Raw genomic sequence first — 11,752 nt, 5'->3', positions numbered from 1 at the left:
CAGACCCACCGTAACCCCACTACCCAGAGCCGCCGTATCCACACTACCAAGAGCCGCCATAATCCAACTACCCAGAGTCACCGTAACCCCACTACCCAGAGCAGCCCTAACCACACTACCCAGTGCCGCCGTAACCCCACTACCCAGTGCCGCATAACCGCACGATCCAGACCTGCCATAACCCCAGCACCCTGAGCTGCTGTAACCCCACGAACCAGAGCCGCCATAACACCACGACCCAGAGCCGCCGAAACCCAACCTCCCAGATTCGCCTTAATCCCACTACCCAGAGCTGCCGTAACCCCACTACCCAGAGCCGCCATAACCGCATTAATCAGATCCGCCGTAACCCCACTACCCAGAGTCGCCGTAACTGCACTATCCAGAGCTGCCGTAACCCCACATCCAGAGCCACCGTAAAACCACTACCCAGGGCCGCTGGAACTCCGTAAACCCACAAGCCTGAGCCGCCGTAAATTCACTAGCCAGAACTGCCGTAACCTCTCTTCCCAGAGACGCCGTAACCCCACTACCCAGCGCCGCCGTAACCCCACTACCCAGAGCCGCCGTAACTCCACTAGCCAGAGCCGTCGTAACCCCACTACCCAGAGATGCCTTAACCTCACTACCCAGAGCCACCGTACCCCACTACCCAGAGCCACCGTAACCCCACTACCTAGAGCCGCCATAACCCCACTACCCAGAGCCGCCTTAACCCCACTACCCAGAGCTGCCGTAACTCCACTATCCAGAGCCGCCATATCCCCAATACCTTGAGCTGCCGTAACCCCAATACCCAAAGCCGACGTACCCCACTACCCAGAGCCGCATTAACCCTACTACCCAGAGCCACCGTGACTCTACTACCCAGAGCCACCGTAACTCCACTACACAGAGATGCCGTAAACCAACTACCCAGAACCACTTGATCCCCATTACCCAGAATCACCGTAACCCCACTACCCAGAGCCACGGTAACACCACTACCAAGAGGCACCGTAACCCCACCACCCAGAGCCACTGTATCCTGATTACCCAGAATCACAGTAATCCCACGACACAGAGCCACTGTAACCACACGATCCAGAGCCGCCGTAACCCGAAGACCCACAGCCACCGTAACCCCCACTACCCACAGCCACCGTAACCCCCACTTCCCAGACCCACCGTAACCCCACTACCCAGAGCCGCCGTATCCACACTACCAAGAGCCGCCATAATCCAACTACCCAGAGTCACCGTAACCCCACTACCCAGAGCAGCCCTAACCACACTACCCAGTGCCGCCGTAACCCCACTACCCAGTGCCGCATAACCGCACGATCCAGACCTGCCATAACCCCAGCACCCTGAGCTGCTGTAACCCCACGAACCAGAGCCACCATAACACCACGACCCAGAGCCGCCGAAACCCAACCTCCCAGATTCGCCTTAACCCCACTACCCAGAGCTGCCGTAACCCCACTACCTAGAGCCGCCATAACCGCATTAATCAGATCCGCCGTAACCCCACTACCCACAGCACTTTAACCACACAATCCAGAGCCGCCGTAACCCCACGACCCAAAGCCGCCATAAACCCACGACCCAGAGTCGCCGTAACCGCACTATCCAGAGCCACCGTAACACCACTACCCAGAGACACCGTAACCCCACTACCCAGAGCCACCGTAACTCCACTACCCAGAGCCGTCGTAACCCCACTACCCAGAGATGCCTTAACTTCACTACCCAGAGCCACCGTAACCCCACTACCCAGAGCCAATGTAACCCCACTACCTAGAGCCGCCAGAACCCCACTACCCAGAGCCGCCTTAACCCCACTACCCAGAGCCGCTGTAACCCCACTACCCAGAGCCGCCGTAAGCCCAATACCCTGAGCTGGCATAACCCCAATACCCAGAGCCGACATACCCCACTACCCAGAGCCGCCTTAACCCCACTACCCAGAGCCACTGTGACTCTACTACCCAGAGCCACCGTAACTCCACTACACAGAGACGCCGTAAACCCACTACCCAGAGCCACCGAACCCCCATTACCCAGAATCACCGTAACCCCACTACCCAGAGCCACTGTATCCCGATTACCCAGAATCACAGTAATCCCACTACACAGAGCCACTGTAACCCCACGACCCAGAGCCGCCGTAACCCCAAGACCCAGAGCCGCCATAACCCCACGACCCAGAGCCACAGTAACCACCACGACCCACAGCCACCGTAACCCCCACTTCCCAGAGCCACCGTAATTCCACCTGCCAGAGCCACAGTAACCCCACTACCCAGAGCCGCCATAACCCCACGAACCAGAGCCGACATAACCCCACTTCCCACAGGCACTTTAACCACAAAATCCAGAGCCACCGTAACCCCACAACCCAGAGCCGCCATAACCCCACGAACCAGAGCCGCCATAACACCACTACCCAGAGCCGCCATAACCGCATTAATCAGAGCCACCGTAACTCCCACTACGCATTGCCACCGTAACTCTCACTACCCAGAGTCACCATAAGCCCCACTATCCATAGCCAGCGTAACCCCACTACACAGAGCCACCGTAACCCCTACTACCCAGAGCCACCGTAAACCCACTACCCAGAGCCACCGTAACCCCACTACGCAGGGTCAGCGTAACCCGACTACCCAGATCCACCGTAACCCCACTACCCAGAGCCACCATAACCCCACTACCCAGAGCCACCGTAACCCTACTACACAGAGCCACCATAATCCCACGACCCAGAGCCACCATAACTCCACTATCCAGAGCCACCGTAACCCCAGCCTGTGTAGAGGCCTTTCTAGTTGGGACGTGCCTTTGTTTTTGATAATTTGAACACAGCTTAAATGTACTTATAAATACCACTGCTACTATTATTCTACGTTCTAAAAAATTCCAAATTCTGAAAGTGACTGGTCCACAGGATGTCGGATAAACGATTGAGCACCTGGAGACAGAAAGAATAAAGAGTTAGAGAAGAGAAATCAAACTATTATATAAACACAATATCGTAACAGTCAAATGACAACAAGGTCGTAAAAACATCAACAATTATAACATATGGCGAATTGTAAAAAGTAACAAAATTATATAATACGACAAATTCTATCCTCTCCCCTTCTGAGCCACCGTAACCCGACTACCCAGAGCCACCATAACCTCACGACCCAGAGCCACCATAACTCCACTACACAGAGCTGCCGTAACCCCACCACCCAGAGGCGCCATAACCCCATCACACAGAGGCGCCGTAACCTCACCACCAAGAGCCGCGGTAAACCCACCATCCAGAGCCGCCGTAGCCCCAACACCAAGAGCTGCCCTAACCCCACGACGCAGAGCCTCCGTAACCGCACGACCCAGATCTGCCGTAACCACACTATCCAGAACCGCCTAACCCCACTACTAAGAACCGCCGTAACCCCACTACCTAAACCTCCGTAACCCCACTACCCAGAGCCGCCGTAACCCAACCACGCAGAGCTACCGTAACCCCACTACCTTGAGGCACCGTAACCCCCACTACCCAGAGCCACCGTAACCACACTAACCAGAGCCGCCATAACACCACTACCCAGAGCCGCCATAACCGCATTAATCAGAGCCACCGTAACTCCCACTACGCATTGCCACCGTAACTCTCACTACCCAGAGTCACCATAAGCCCCACTATCCATAGCCAGCGTAACCCCACTACACAGAGCCACCGTAACCCCTACTACCCAGAGCCACCGTAAACCCACTACCCAGAGCCACCGTAACCCCACTACGCAGGGTCAGCGTAACCCGACTACCCAGATCCACCGTAACCCCACTACCCAGAGCCACCATAACCCCACTACCCAGAGCCACTGTAACCCCATGACCCAGAGCCACCATAATCCCACGAACCAGAACCACCGTAACCCCCACGACCCAGAGCCACCGTAAAACCACCACCCAGAGCCGATGTAACTCCCAATACCCAGAGTCACCGTAAGCCCCACTATCCATAGCCACCGTAACTCCATTATCCAGATCCATCGTAACCCCACTACCCAGAGCCACCGTAACCCTACTACACAGAGCCACCATAATCCCACGACCCAGAGCCACCATAACTCCACTATCCAGAGCCACCGTAACCCCAGCCTGTGTAGAGGCCTTTCTAGTTGGGACGTGCCTTTGTTTTTGATAATTTGAACACAGCTTAAATGTACTTATAAATACCACTGCTACTATTATTCTACGTTCTAAAAAATTCCAAATTCTGAAAGTGACTGGTCCACAGGATGTCGGATAAACGATTGAGCACCTGGAGACAGAAAGAATAAAGAGTTAGAGAAGAGAAATCAAACTATTATATAAACACAATATCGTAACAGTCAAATGACAACAAGGTCGTAAAAAAATCAACAATTATAACATATGGCGAATTGTAAAAAGTAACAAAATTATATAATACGACAAATTCTATCCTCTCCCCTTCTGAGCCACCGTAACCCGACTACCCAGAGCCACCATAACCTCACGACCCAGAGCCACCATAACTCCACTACACAGAGCTGCCGTAACCCCACCACCCAGAGGCGCCATAACCCCATCACACAGAGGCGCCGTAACCTCACCACCAAGAGCCGCGGTAAACCCACCATCCAGAGCCGCCGTAGCCCCAACACCAAGAGCTGCCCTAACCCCACGACGCAGAGCCTCCGTAACCGCACGACCCAGATCTGCCGTAACCACACTATCCAGAACCGCCTAACCCCACTACTAAGAACCGCCTTAACCCCACTACCCAAACCTCCGTAACCCCACTACCCAGAGCCGCCGTAACCCAACCACGCAGAGCTACCGTAACCCCACTACCTTGAGGCACCGTAACCCCCACTACCCAGAGCCACCGTAACCACACTACCCAGAGGCACCGTAACACCACTACCTAAAGCCACCGTAACCCCCACTACCCAGAACCAGTGTAACCCCACTACCCAGAATCACCGTAACCCCACGACCCTGAGCCACAGTAACCTCACTACCCAGAGACAACATAACCCCACTAACCAGAGCCACCGTAAAACCACTACCCAGAGCTGCTATAACTCCGTAAACCCAGTAGACAGAGCCGCCGTAAACCCACTAGCCAGAGCTGCCGTAACCACTCTATCCAGAGCCGCCGTAACCCCACGACCCAGAGCCACCGTAACCCCCAAACCCAGAGTCACCGTAACCCCACTACCCAGAGCCACTGTAACTCCACGACACAGAGCCACTATAATCCCACGACCCAGAAGCACCATAAACCCCACGAACTAGAGCCACCGTAACCCCACTACCGAGTCCCACCGTATGGCGCCACTGGGTCGTGGGTTTATGGTGGCTCTGGGTAGTGGGAGTTACGGTGACTCTGGGTTGAGGGGTTACGGTGGCTCTGGGTAGTGGAGTTACAGTGGCTCTGGATAGTGGGGTTACGGTGACTCTGGGTTTGGGGGTTACGGTGGCTCTGGGTCGTGGGGTTACAGAGGCTCTTTGTAGAGTGGTTACGGCAGCTCTGGCTAGTGGGTTTACGGCGGCTCTGGCTACTGGGTTTACGGAGTTATAGCAGCTCTGGGTAGTGGTTTTATGGTGGCTCTGGTTAGTGGGGTTATGTTGTCTCTGGGTAGTGAGGTTACGGTGGCTCAGGGTCGTGGGGTTACGGTGATTCTGGGTAGTGGGGTTACACTGGTTCTGGGTAGTGGGGGTTACGGTGGCTTTAGGTAGTGGTGTTACGGTGCCTCTGGGTAGTGTGGTTACGGTGGCTCTGGGTAGTGGGGGTTACGGTGGCTCTAGGTAGTGGGGTTACGGTAGCTCTGGGTGGTTGGGTTACGGCGGTTCTGGGTAGTGGGGTTACGGAGGTTTGGGTAGTGGGGTTACGGCGGTTCTTAGTAGTGGGGTTAGGCGGTTCTGGATAGTGTGGTTACGGCAGATCTGGGTCGTGCGGTTACGGAGGCTCTGCGTCGTGGGGTTACGGCAGCTCTTGGTGTTGGGGCTACGGCGGCTCTGGATGGTGGGTTTACCGCGGCTCTTGGTGGTGAGGTTACGGCGCCTCTGTGTGATGGGGTTATGGCGCCTCTGGGTGGTGGGGTTACGGCAGCTCTGTGTAGTGGAGTTATGGTGGCTCTGGGTCGTGGGGTTATGGTGGCTCTGGGTCATGGGGTTACAGCGGCTCTGGGTAGTGGGGTTACTGCGGCTCTGGGAAGTGGGGTTACGGCGGCACTGGCTAGTGGGGTAACGGCGGCTCTGGGTAGTGGGGTCACGGTGGCTCTGGGTAGTGGGGTTACAGCGGATGTGGGTAGTGGGTTTACGCTGGCTCTGGGTAGTGGAGTTACGGCGGCACTGGCTAGTGGGTGTACGGCCGCTCTGGGTCGTGGGTTTACGGCGGCTCTGGTTCGAGGGTTATGGCGGCTCTGGGTCGAGGTGTTACGGCAGCGTGGGGTCGTTGGGTTACGGTGGATCTGGGCCATGTGGTTACGGCAGCTCTGTTTCATGGGGTTACGGTGGCTCTGGTTAGTGGGGTTACGGTGGCTCTGGGTAGTGGGGTTACAGCGGCTCTGGGTACTGGTGTTACAGCGGCTCTGGTTAGTGGGGTTACGGTGGCTCTGGGTAGTGGGGTAACAGCGGCTCTGGGTACTGGTGTTACGGCGGCTCTGGTTAGTGGGGTTACAGCGGCTCTGGGTAGTGGGGTTACGACGGTTCTGGGTAGTGGGGTTATGGTGGCTCTGAGTAGTGGGGTTGCGGTGGCTCTGGGTAGTGGGGTTACGGCGGCTCTGGGTTGTGGGGTTACAGCGGATGTGGGTAGTGGGTTTACGCTGGCTCAGCGTAGTGAGTTTATGGTGGCTCTAGGTAGTGGGCTTGCGGCGTCTCTGAGTCATAGGGTTAAGGCGACTCTGGGTAGTGGGGTTAAGGCGGCACTGGCTAGTGGGGGGACGGCGGCTCTGGGTCGTGGGTTTACAGCGGGTCTGCTTCGAGGGGTTATGGCGGCTCTGGGTCGAGGTGTTACGGCAGCGTGGGTCGTGGGGTTATGGTGGCTTTGGGTTGTGAGGCTTACGGTGGCTCTGGGTAGTGGGGGTTACGGTCGCTCTGGGAAATGGGGTTACGGCGGCTCTGGGTCGTGGGCCACCGAAACCCTACTACCCATGCAAGCGTAACCCCACTACCCAGAATCACCATAACCCCACTACCCAGAGCTGCCGTAACGCCACTACCCAGAGCCGCCGTAACCCCACGGCACTGAGCCACCGTAACCTCACTACCCAGAGCAAACATAACCCCACAACCCAGAGCCACCGTAAAACGACTACCCAGAGCCGCTGTAACTCCATAACGTCACTAGCCAGAGCCGCCGTAAATCCACTAGCCAGAACTGCCGTAACCTCTCTATCCAGAGCCACCGTAACCCCACTACCCAGAGCCACCGTAACCCCACTACCCAGAGCCACTGTATCCCGATTACCCAGATCACAGTAATCCCACTACACAGAGCCACTGTTACCCCACGACTCAGAGCCGCCGTAACCCCACGACCCAGAGCCACGGTAACCGCCACTACCCACAGCCACCATAACCCCAACTTCCCAGAGCCACCGTAACCCCTACTTCCCAGAGCCACCGTAATCCCACTACCCAGAGCCACCGTAACCACACTACCCAGAGCCGCCGTAACCACACTACCAAGAGCCGCCATAACCCAACTACCCAGAGTCACCTTAACCCCACTACCCAGAGCCGCCGTAACCACACTACCCAGTGCCGCCGTAACCCCAATACCCAGTGCCGCGCAACCGCACGATCCAAACCTGCCATAACCCCAGCACCCTGAGCCGCAGTAAACCCACAAACCAGAGCCGCCATAACAACACTACCCAGAGCCACCGTAAAACCACTACCCAGAGCCGCTGTAACTCCATAACGTCACTAGCCAGAGCCGCCGTAAATCCACTAGCCAGAGCTGCCGTAACCTCTCTACCCAGAGCCACCGTAACCCCACTACCCATAGCCGCCGTAACCCCACTACCTAGAGCTGCCATTACTCCACTACCCAGAGGCGTCGTAACCCCACTACCCAGAGATGCCTTAACCTCACTACCCAGAGCCACCGTAACCCCACTACCCAGAGCCAACGTAACCCCACTACCTTGAGCCGCCATAACCCCAATACCCAGAGCCGCCTTAACCCCACTACCCAGAGCCACCGTAACCCCACTACCCAGAACCGCAATAACCCCAATACACAGAGCTGCCGTAACCCCAATACCCAGAGCCGCCTTAACCCCACTACCCAGAGCCACCGTGACTCTACTACCCAGAGCCACCGTAACTCCACTACACAGAGTCGCCGTAACCCCACTACCCAGAGCCAACGAACCCCCACTACCCAGAGCCACCGTAACCCCTACTTCCCAGAGCCACAGTAATCCCACTACCCAGAGCCACTTGATCCCCATTACCCAGAATCACCGTAACCCCACTACCCAGAGCCACTGTAAGACTACTACCCAGAGCCACCGTAACCCCACTACCCAAAGCCTCCGTAACCCCCACTACCCAGAGCCACCGTAATCCCTACTTCCCAGAACCACGGTAAGACTACTACCCAGAGCCACCGTAACCCCACTACCCAAAGCCTCCGTAACCCCCACTACCCAGAGCCACCGTAACCCCACTACCCAGAGCCACTGTATCCAGATTACCCAGAATCACAGTAATCCCACTACACAGAGCCACTGTAACCCCACGACTCAGAGCCATGGTAACCGCCACTAACCATAGCCACCGTAACCCCTACTTCCCACAGCCACCGTAACCCCTACTTCCCAGAGCCACCGTAATCCCACTACCCAGAGCCACCGTAACCCCACTACCCAGAGCTGCCGTAACCCCACGAACCAGAGCCGCCGTACCACCACGAGCCAGAGCTGCTGAAACCCACCTCCCAGAGTCGCCGTAACCCCACTACCCAGAGCTGCCGTAACCTCACTACCCAGAGCCGCCATAACCGCATTAATCAGACCCGCCGTAACCCCACTACCCACAGGCACTTTAACAACACAATCCAGAGCCGCCGTAACCCCACAACCCAAAGCCGCCGTAACCCCACGACCCAGAGTCGCCGTAACCGCACTATCCAGAGCTGCCGTAACCCCACTTCCAGAGCCACCGTAAAACCACTACCCAGGGCCGCTGGAACTCCGTAAACCCACAAGCCTGAGCCGCCGTAAATTCACTAACCAGAGCTGCCGTAACCTCTCTTCCCAGAGACGCCGTAACCCCACTACCCAGAGCCGCCGTAACTCCACTAGCCAGAGCCGTCGTAACCCCACTACCCAGAGATGCCTTAACCTCACTACCCAGAGCCACCGTACCCCACTACCCAGAGCCACCGTAACCCCACTACCTAGAGCCGCCATAACCCCACTACCCAGAGCCGCCTTAACCCCACTACCCAGAGCTGCCGTAACTCCACTATCCAGAGCCGCCATATCCCCAATACCTTGAGCTGCCGTAACCCCAATACCCAAAGCCGACGTACCCCACTACCCAGAGCCGCATTAACCCTATTACCCAGAGCCACCGTGACTCTACTACCCAGAGCCACCGTAACTCCACTACACAGAGATGCCGTAAACCCACTACCCAGAACCACTTGATCCCCATTACCCAGAATCACCGTAACCCCACTACCCAGAGCCACGGTAACACCACTACCAAGAGGCACCGTAACCCCACCACCCAGAGCCACTGTATCCTGATTACCCAGAATCACAGTAATCCCACGACACAGAGCCACTGTAACGACACGATCCAGAGCCGCCGTAACCCCAAGACCCAGAGCCGCCGTAACCCCACGACCCAGAACCACGGTAACCCCCACTACCCACAGCAACCGTAACCCCCACTACCCACAGCCACCGTAACCCCCACTTCCCAGACCCACCGTAACCCCACTACCCAGAGCCGCCGTATCCACACTACCAAGAGCCGCCATAATCCAACTACCCAGAGTCACCGTAACCCCACTACCCAGAGCAGCCCTAACCACACTACCCAGTGCCGCCGTAACCCCACTACCCAGTGCCGCATAACCGCACGATCCAGACCTGCCATAACCCCAGCACCCTGAGCTGCTGTAACCCCACGAACCAGAGCCGCCATAACACCACGACCCAGAGCCGCCGAAACCCAACCTCCCAGATTCGCCTTAATCCCACTACCCAGAGCTGCCGTAACCCCACTACCCAGAGCCGCCATAACCGCATTAATCAGATCCGCCGTAACCCCACTACCCAGAGTCGCCGTAACTGCACTATCCAGAGCTGCCGTAACCCCACATCCAGAGCCACCGTAAAACCACTACCCAGGGCCGCTGGAACTCCGTAAACCCACAAGCCTGAGCCGCCGTAAATTCACTAGCCAGAACTGCCGTAACCTCTCTTCCCAGAGACGCCGTAACCCCACTACCCAGCGCCGCCGTAACCCCACTACCCAGAGCCGCCGTAACTCCACTAGCCAGAGCCGTCGTAACCCCACTACCCAGAGATGCCTTAACCTCACTACCCAGAGCCACCGTACCCCACTACCCAGAGCCACCGTAACCCCACTACCTAGAGCCGCCATAACCCCACTACCCAGAGCCGCCTTAACCCCACTACCCAGAGCTGCCGTAACTCCACTATCCAGAGCCGCCATATCCCCAATACCTTGAGCTGCCGTAACCCCAATACCCAAAGCCGACGTACCCCACTACCCAGAGCCGCATTAACCCTACTACCCAGAGCCACCGTGACTCTACTACCCAGAGCCACCGTAACTCCACTACACAGAGATGCCGTAAACCAACTACCCAGAACCACTTGATCCCCATTACCCAGAATCACCGTAACCCCACTACCCAGAGCCACGGTAACACCACTACCAAGAGGCACCGTAACCCCACCACCCAGAGCCACTGTATCCTGATTACCCAGAATCACAGTAATCCCACGACACAGAGCCACTGTAACCACACGATCCAGAGCCGCCGTAACCCGAAGACCCACAGCCACCGTAACCCCCACTACCCACAGCCACCGTAACCCCCACTTCCCAGACCCACCGTAACCCCACTACCCAGAGCCGCCGTATCCACACTACCAAGAGCCGCCATAATCCAACTACCCAGAGTCACCGTAACCCCACTACCCAGAGCAGCCCTAACCACACTACCCAGTGCCGCCGTAACCCCACTACCCAGTGCCGCATAACCGCACGATCCAGACCTGCCATAACCCCAGCACCCTGAGCTGCTGTAACCCCACGAACCAGAGCCACCATAACACCACGACCCAGAGCCGCCGAAACCCAACCTCCCAGATTCGCCTTAACCCCACTACCCAGAGCTGCCGTAACCCCACTACCTAGAGCCGCCATAACCGCATTAATCAGATCCGCCGTAACCCCACTACCCACAGCACTTTAACCACACAATCCAGAGCCGCCGTAACCCCACGACCCAAAGCCGCCATAAACCCACGACCCAGAGTCGCCGTAACCGCACTATCCAGAGCCACCGTAACACCACTACCCAGAGACACCGTAACCCCACTACCCAGAGCCACCGTAACTCCACTACCCAGAGCCGTCGTAACCCCACTACCCAGAGATGCCTTAACTTCACTACCCAGAGCCACCGTAACCCCACTACCCAGAGCCAATGTAACCCCACTACCTAGAGCCGCCAGAACCCCACTAC

The sequence above is a fragment of the Narcine bancroftii genome, unplaced genomic scaffold, assembly GCF_036971445.1.
Source record: "Narcine bancroftii isolate sNarBan1 unplaced genomic scaffold, sNarBan1.hap1 Scaffold_118, whole genome shotgun sequence".
Taxonomy (NCBI): domain Eukaryota; kingdom Metazoa; phylum Chordata; class Chondrichthyes; order Torpediniformes; family Narcinidae; genus Narcine; species Narcine bancroftii.
This window is presented reverse-complemented; position numbering follows the sequence as displayed.